The sequence below is a fragment of the Pongo pygmaeus genome, chromosome 23 (assembly GCF_028885625.2).
Source record: "Pongo pygmaeus isolate AG05252 chromosome 23, NHGRI_mPonPyg2-v2.0_pri, whole genome shotgun sequence".
NCBI lineage: Eukaryota > Metazoa > Chordata > Mammalia > Primates > Hominidae > Pongo > Pongo pygmaeus.
Window position 1 is genome coordinate 11,967,101 of NC_085931.1, and position 8,383 is coordinate 11,975,483.

General features: G+C 53.2%; 1 pseudogene; it reads left to right on the top strand.

The window, feature by feature from the left end:
• Window positions 1–2,631: 2,631 nt before the first annotated feature.
• Window positions 2,632–5,601, top strand: LOC134739275 (disks large-associated protein 4-like; annotated as a pseudogene).
• Window positions 5,602–8,383: the final 2,782 nt, after the last annotated feature.

Consider the following 8,383-nt stretch of genomic DNA (forward strand, 5'->3'; position numbering starts at 1 on the left):
CCTTAGGTTCCCCAAGGCCCTTCCAGGGGATGTGTGAAGTCAAAGCTATTTTTATAATAATTCTAAGACATTGTTTGCCTTTTCACTCTCATTTTCTAACAGATATACAATAGAGTTTTCCAGAAGCTACGTGGAACATCTGTACCTGTGAACCAGGCGTTGGAGAGACTGGCACAAAGAAGTAAGTCTCCTTACTCTTTGTTCCTTTGTTTTGGAAAATGAATCTTTCTGAAGAAAATATGTTTTATGTCATTCTGTAATGGGTTTATAGTGTTATTTTAAAATAAATTAATAAATGTTTAAAAACATTCTCAGTATTCATGTCTAATATAAATATCAGTAGATTCAACCCCCCAGGTCAGCGTCAGACATTTCTGGGGGTCCTCAAATATCAAGAGTCAAGAAATCCAGAGGCCATGAGGCTCAAGAGCTGCCGTGTAGAGGACGTTGTGGCTAGCAGTCCTGTGTGTCCACAAAATCAAACACACACATTGGACAAACACCAGGATACCTTCCACAAAAGAATTATTTCACTTAAGGATGTGGATTCAAAATCATACACCATTCCTATTACAAAAGCAGAAATCCAGATGATGTTCAAAAGTGTGTATACACTAGGGAGTAGGGAAATTGGAGGATGTTTACATTCCTGACGGGCCTCATGGTTTTCATTCATCCATTTATATAACCTACACAATGACAGCTATTTACGTGTTTCATACGATTTTCACCGGGACGCAGCTGATAACTGCAGGTAGAAAGTCACCTCAGAAGGCTACTTGAAATAATTTCTTAGTCTTCCATGAAGGTGGCAAGTTAAAATACTGTTCTCAGAAATCAGCAGAAGGTTCACAACCCTACCACACATATATCCACATTTTTCTTTATAAATATGAACCTATGTCCACAAGTTTTAAGAATGATTTCAGGCCTTCAAAATTAAATCCATTTACAGAAACATTCAGGTCTTCAGGGATAGATACTGCCATTATGTGCTTATTGAAATTACACAAAAATGATAAGAAAAAATAAAACTACATTGCCTGATAAAATCTAATGTTTTCTTCCATTTAAAGGGCCTATGTAATATAGCTGACAATTCGAAACCTTCACAAACATCTAATGGCAATAATTATTGCTGAAATGTGTAATGACGCTAATAACTTCTGGAAACCACTTTTCCCTTGTGGCTAAAAAACCATGATTATAATGTTCTAAAATGGTGGAGATGGATAAAGACGGCCCCATAGCACTGTGGCCGAAAATGCAAAGTTGGGACCTGGCCCTACATGCCCCTCCTGGCTGCTCATCTACACCCTCTGTAACAAATCAGGAAATGTGAGTGTTTCCTGGGGTTCTGTGAGACGTCCTGGGAAATGACCTGACCTGAGGGGGAGGTCATGGGGACCCCACTTTGTAGGCGAGTCAGACAGACGTTAGGGTGAGATGGAGCTGGGACCCCTCCTAGGGACCTGCCAGGCCACCCCAAACATGGAAATAAAGGAGAATCTCGAGTTCATTCAAGGAAAATTACAGGCACCAAGCTGGTCTTGAAAACCAAACAAGCATCCAAGTAGGCAAGGAGGTAACAATAGCTCAGAACAACATCCGGCTCCCTCTAGAAACTAAAGATAACCCTGCCCCACATCCCTGAACTGTTCTCCAGAAGCCCAGAACCTCACCACCCGGGTCTAAATCCACCGGCACGCAGACCCCCGATAACCAGAACCGGGGAGTGAACTCAACCTGCCTTTGGTTCTAAATTTCTTCCCAAGGAACCTGAAGGAGGAGACCCCCAGAGTCTAGAACTTGGCATTGGTTTCTGCTGACCCTAGAGTTTTGGATACAGCTTCTCCTGCAAATCAGAGAATCTTTGAATCCACTTATGACCTATGGGTCTCACTTCAAGATATCTCTTTATTTTTTTTAAGGTGAAACCTATGGTTAGCTTCCAAGTATTGGTTTGTGACTTTACCAGCAATCTCTTCCTCCCACCTTTAAAATCGTTACCTGTAGGCCACTGAGGAGCTCGGGTCTTAGCAAGAGCTGCCCGATTCTCCTTGCTTGGTGCCCTGCGAATAAACATCCTCCTTTCTCCACTGCAAAACCTCAGCGTGGACGTTTGTCTTACTGCGCCAGGCAAGAGGACCCGATTTGATTTGCGAACGGGGGTGCATCCCCCGCCGCTGGTGTCTGAGGCAGGCAGTCTGTGGCACTGGACCCTTCGCCTGCTGGGTCGGTGCTGGCTCTGGGCAGTTAGTGTCAGAATCAAGTTAAACTTTCGACACCAAGTCTGTGTCCAAGAGAACTGAGAAATTGCTTGGATGAAAACCCCACAATTGGTGTCAGAAGTGTTGTGCGTGTGGAAAAGTCATTTTCTTTTAGCCATTACTCAACTGTACATTCAAAAGGATTTTCAGGTGTGCCGCGCCGGCCGGAGGAGATACATGGGGCGCCCGTGGGCCAGGGCCAGGTGCGGGGACCTGTGAGCGGACCCCAGAGGCGGCGGCACAGTGGAGCTGCTGAGCGGGCTTGAGGCTGCAGAGGCGCCCGGCGCAGGGTGGCTGCCTCCCGGGGGAGGCGACCCGGGGGCCCTGCTAGGGTGACGGCTCCTGCCCTCGGCCTGGGGTCATGAAAGGTCTCGGGGACAGCCGCCCCCACCACCTCTCTAGGGACAGCCTAGACCCACCCCACGAGCCCGTTTGCAGGGACTGACCACAACTCCTACCTGCTGTCGCCCACGGACACCTTTGCTGGCAAGGCCCGCTTCCCTGGGCAGGACACCCTGCTGGGGGATGGCCTCTTTCCCCACAACAACCAGCTGCCCCCGCCCAGCAGCACCTTTCTCTACATCCACGACAACTCCCACTTCGAGGTGCCAGAGGAGAGCCCCTTCCCCAGCCATGCCCAGGCCACCAAGATCAACCGGCTGCCCACCAACCTCCTGGTCCAGTTTGAGAAGCAGCTGCCCATCCACTGTAGTGGCTTCAGCACCCTCCAATTCCCCCATGGTGAGACCAAGGCCCGTGGCGAGAGCCCTGGCTGCATCCGCCACCTGGTCCACTCAGTCCAGCAGCTTTTCTTCACCAAGCCACCCTTACTGGATGGCACAGTGGGCAAGGTCGGTGGCAATGGCAGCAAGAAGGGTGACATGGAGGACTGGCAAGGGCCAGAGGGCCAAAAGCAAGGAGCGGGCCAAGGTTGGGGAGCCCAAAGGGTGCAGCCGCTCCAACATCTCAGGCTGGTGGAGCGCCGATGACAACTTGGATGGCGAGGCCGGCACCTTCCGCAGCAGTGGCCCAGCCTCCGGGCTAATGACACTAGGCCGCCAGGCAGAACGCAGCCAGCCACTCTACTTCATGCATGCCTACAACACCCTCAGTGGGCACATGCTCAAAGCCACCAAGAAAACACCACCCAGCTAACGGTCCCACCACCCCCGCCTGCACCCCCAGCCACCTGCCCCAGCCTTGGGGTGGGCACTGAAACCAACTACGTCAAACGGGGCTCCTGGTTCACTCTGACCCTCAGCCACGCCCACGAGGTCTGCCAGAAGACCTCGGCCACATTTGATAAGAGCGTGCTCAAGCCCAAATCCTGCCACCAGGGTCTAGCCTACCATTACCCGCAGGTGCCTGGTGGTGGCGAGTGCAGCACCACGATGCTGTCCCCATGCGAGACGGATGCCGCAGCCGACGGCCCCAGCCCGTTCCGGCTCATGCGCAGCAGCAGCTACATCAAGGCCATGGGTGACAAGGACAGCGACGAGTCCGGCCGCAGCCCCGAGCCCTCACCCAAGACTGCAGCGTGGCGCCAGAGCTATCTGAGAGCCACGCAGCCGTCACTGGGAGAGCAGAGCAACCCCCACAGGAGTCTGGACCGCCTGGATTCAGTGGACATGCTGCTGCCCTCCAAGTGTCTGGGCTGGGAAGAGGACTACATGCCCATCAGTGACAGCCTCAACGACTCCAGCTGCATCAGTCAGATTTTGGACAGGCCTCCCTGATCCCCCAGTTGTTTGGCCATGAGCGGCAGGTACGGGAGGCAGAGCCGAGTGAACAGGATGAGGCGGCCTGCGAGTCAGCCTGCAGCGAAGCGGAGTCCACAGCGGCGGAGATGCTTGATTTGCCACTGCCCAGCTGCTTCCGCTCCCACAGCCCCAGCTACCTGCGTGCCATCCAGGCAGGCTGCTCGCAGGAGGAGGACAGTGTCTCCCTGCAGTCCCTCTCCCCACCACCCAGTACCAGCAGCCTCAGCAATAGTCACAGCCTTCTGAGTTCATCATGCCTAGTGGCGTATAAGAAGACCCTGCCACCGGTCCCTCCATGCACCACTTCAAAGCCGTTCATCTCAGTCACAGTCCAGAGTGGTACTGAGTCTGCCCAGGATACCTTCCTGGACAGCCAGGACCACAAGAGCGAGGTGACTAGCCAGTTGGGCCTGAGCAACTCATCAGACAGCCTGGACAGTGTTACCCGACTGCCCAGCATGACACGGGGTGGAGTCGCCCCAGCCCCTGAGGCCCCAGAGCCACCCCCAAAACATGCAGCTCGGAAAAGTGAATAAGGGACGCTGACCAGCTCTGAGTCCCACCCCGAGGCCACCCCCAAAAGGAAACTGTCATCAATAGGAATACAAGTTGACTGCATTCAGCCAGTGCCAAAAGAGGAGCCCAGTCTCACTACCAAATTCCAGTCCATCGGGGTTCAGGTAGAGGACGACTGGCAAAGCAGCGTCCCCTCTCACAGTATGTCCTCCCAACAGGACACGGACTCAGATACCCACGATGCCAATTACTCAAGCTATAAATCATCTGAGAGGAGCCTTCCGGACTGTACCCTTCACCCCAACTCCATCAGCATCGATGCTGGTCCTTCACGGGCCCCCAAGATTGCCCAGATCAAGCACAGCCTCTCCTATGGAGACAACAGTGACCCTGCCCTGGAGGTGTCCTCGCTGCACCCACCAGACCCCAGCTCGAGACTTCTTCCAGCTCCCCAGCAGAGCCGGCACAGCCACGGACCTGCCACCGAGACGGCTACTGGTTCCTAAAGCTACTGCAGGCAGAAATGGAGCAGCTGGAAGGCTGGTGCTGCCAGATGGACAAGGAGACCAAAGAGTACAACCTCTCTGAAGTCTTAGGAAAAGTCCTCAGTGCTGTGGGTAGTGCCCAGCTACCAATATCCCAGAAATTCCAGCAGTTCCTTGGCCTCTGTGAGCAACACTTGAACCCTGATGCCAACCCACGCCCCATAGCCCGGGACCTGGCAGGGTTCTGGGACCTGCTACAGCTGTCCATCAAGGACATCAGCATGAAGTTCGATGAACTCTACCACCTCAAGGCCAACAGCTGGCAGCTGGTGGAGACCCCCGAGAAGAGGAAGGAAGAGAAGAAACCACCCCCTCCGGTCCCGAAGAAGCCACAAATCCAAGCCGGCAGTGAGCCGTGACAAGGCCTCAGATGCCAGCGACAAGCAGCACCATGAGTCCCACAAGAGACTCCCGGTGGCCAAGTGGGCAGCTTCTGTGAGGCAGAACTCAGCCACCGAGAGCATGGAAAGCATCAAGATTTATGTCCTGGAAGCCCAGACCAGGCTCTGAGACCATGCAGGAGGAAAGAAAACGATTTTAAATCATTAAAAAACACAAAAACCAAGTGTGAATGGAAAAATAAAAAATAAAAAATGATTTGTAAATAGATCGTCTGGGACTTTCAGGTATTCTGTTATGAACACCAAGCCTGCCTTTCTCCAGGGATCGCCTCTGTCTACCCTGAAGTTTTCCTCTTTACAATTCTGATTTTTTGTTGTACGTCCCCTCTGTCTGTAAACTGGTGTGACATTTTGGGAGAGATTCTCGGCTCCATTTTCTCACTAACTGAGGATCCAGTGTGATAGTAATCATGCTTCCACAGCAGTGATGGGGTTCCTTCATTTTCCCGATATCCCACTGTTTATTTTGTTTTAAGTAAAACATCTTCCCCTTCAACCTTAGTATCAGGCCCATGTCCCCTGAAAGGCCCTTTGTCAGCTGTGACGTTTTTCCTCCTGGGATCTTTGCTGCTCTGATGGCTGACCTTCTCTTTCAGGGCTGCCTTTCTTGAACCCTGGGCTCCGGTGTCTTTCTGGCTGGTGGTAGATGCTGGTTGGTACTGGCTCCTGCAGGCCTCTGGTAGGTTTCCACACTCTTGCTTGGGGGCCCACAGCAGTCTCCGAGGTGCAAGGCCCTATACCCCTGGTGTCTGTGGCCCCAGGCAGGACCCTGCCTTTCCAGGGGCTTCATGCTGCTCACATCCTGTCCGGCCCCTCAGGATCAAGGGGTTGTTTCCTGGACCCACACCCTCGGGGGATGCAGAGCTGGCATCCTCCTAGGCCCATGGCCGGCTCAGCTGGTTCCCCTAGGGCTGCTCCCGTCCCTGCCCTCTGCCCCTTCTAGGTTTGTCATCGTTTCCTCCTGAGAGGTTTGTGTGCTTCTTCTTTAATCCAAGGCTGAAGAATTCCTATTTGCACACTCTGTTTACAACACGGTACCACCACGGCGCCTCTTCTTCTTTCCTGATATGATTCTCAACCTGTTTGTTACCTAAGGATGTTTGTTGTTGGAAAGGCCGTGCCACGCCACCTGACAGCCGAGGGCACAGGGTGACTCTGGGCTGCATCCTCCATCAAGTATTAGGCCCATTTCCCATGTGACTTGGAAGGACCCCCGGGAGATGGTCAGAGGACAGGTTCAATAGTTGCCCTTACTAGGGAAAAGCCACATCCTCAGAGGTGATGCCGCAGGTGTCCTGGGGGCTCCCTGCCAGTGTGTGAGGGCAGGTGCCAAGCCAAAGTGATGGGACAGCACAGGACGCCGTACAAACAATGAAACCTCAGTGTGTGACTGGTAGCTCCCATGTGCTGATGCCCTTGGATCACCACTGCAGGGCTCAGGTGGGGTGTGGTGGCCACACAGCCATGCAGTGGGGACGGTGCCTCTTGGGCAGCCACAACTGCTATGGCGTGAAAGACCCACCCACCACACACAAACCCCAGAGCAAGGCTGCATCCCATAGACTTTCATCACGACGCTGAGGTCTGAATTTCACCTAATTTTCACCTGCCACAAAGTATCATTCTTTTTCAACCACTGAAAAATGGGGAAAAACAACCCCTCCCAAAAAAAGCTTAGCTTGTGGACCAGAAAAAAGAAGCAATGAGCTAAATTTGGCCCCTTCTAGAGGTGTTAAGACAGCAAGAGGTCATCACCTTGAAACACAGTAAAATATGTATCACAACTGTCTACTCCACATTATAAATAACAGCATTTTTATGGTCTGTAAAATACACAGGCTTTGAAACAAAACCAGAGTGGTTCCCTGCCCTGTGCTCTGGCTCTCTGCACACCACACACATGCAGGTACTCCACACAGGCACACATATGCTCACAGGCGCTCCACACACATGCGGGTGCGCCACACACATGCAGGTGCTCACAGGTGCTCTGCACACATGCAGGTGCTCACAGGTGCTCTGCACACATGCACGTGCTTACAGGTGCTCCACACACACACATAGGTGCACACAGGTGCTCTGCACACAAGCAGGTGCTCACAGGTGCTCCACACACACACAGGTGCACACAGGTGCTCTGCACACACATAGGTGCTTACAGGTGCTCCACACACGCACACACACAGTTGCACACAGGTGCTCTGCACACAAGCAGGTGCTCACAGGTGCTCCACACACACACAGGTGCACACAGGTGCTCCGCACACACGCAGGTGCTTACAGGTGCTACACACACACACAGGTGCACACAGGTGCTCTGAACACACACAGGTGCTTACAGGTGCTCTAAACACACACACAGTTGCACACAGGTGCTCTGAACACACGCAGGTGCTCACAGGTGCTCCACACACACACACACAGGTGCACACAGGTGCTCTGCACACAAGCAGGTGCTCACAGGTGCTCCACACACACACACAGGTGCACACAGGTGCTCTGCACACAAGCAGGTGCTCCACACACACAGTTGCACACAAGTGCTCTGCACACAAGCAGGTGCTCACGGGTGCTCCACACACACACAGGTGCACACAGGTGCTCTGCACACAAGCAGGTGCTCACAGGTTCTCCACACACACACAGGTGCACACAAGTGTTCTGCACACAAGCAGGTGCTCCGTACATGCACAGGTGCACCCAAGTCCAGCATGAAGGCCTGGGGTGTTCACTGCCCAGCATATTCACCGTCTGACCCGAGGGAGCCCCGGGCCGGAGCTGGCAATGCGCACTCAGGAGCCTCCCTGTGCCCTCCCAGGCCCCCCTCTTCACGGACCTTTGTCTCCTATGCAGATTTTCCCAGTACAGTGACGCGGCTCCACCATGACAGA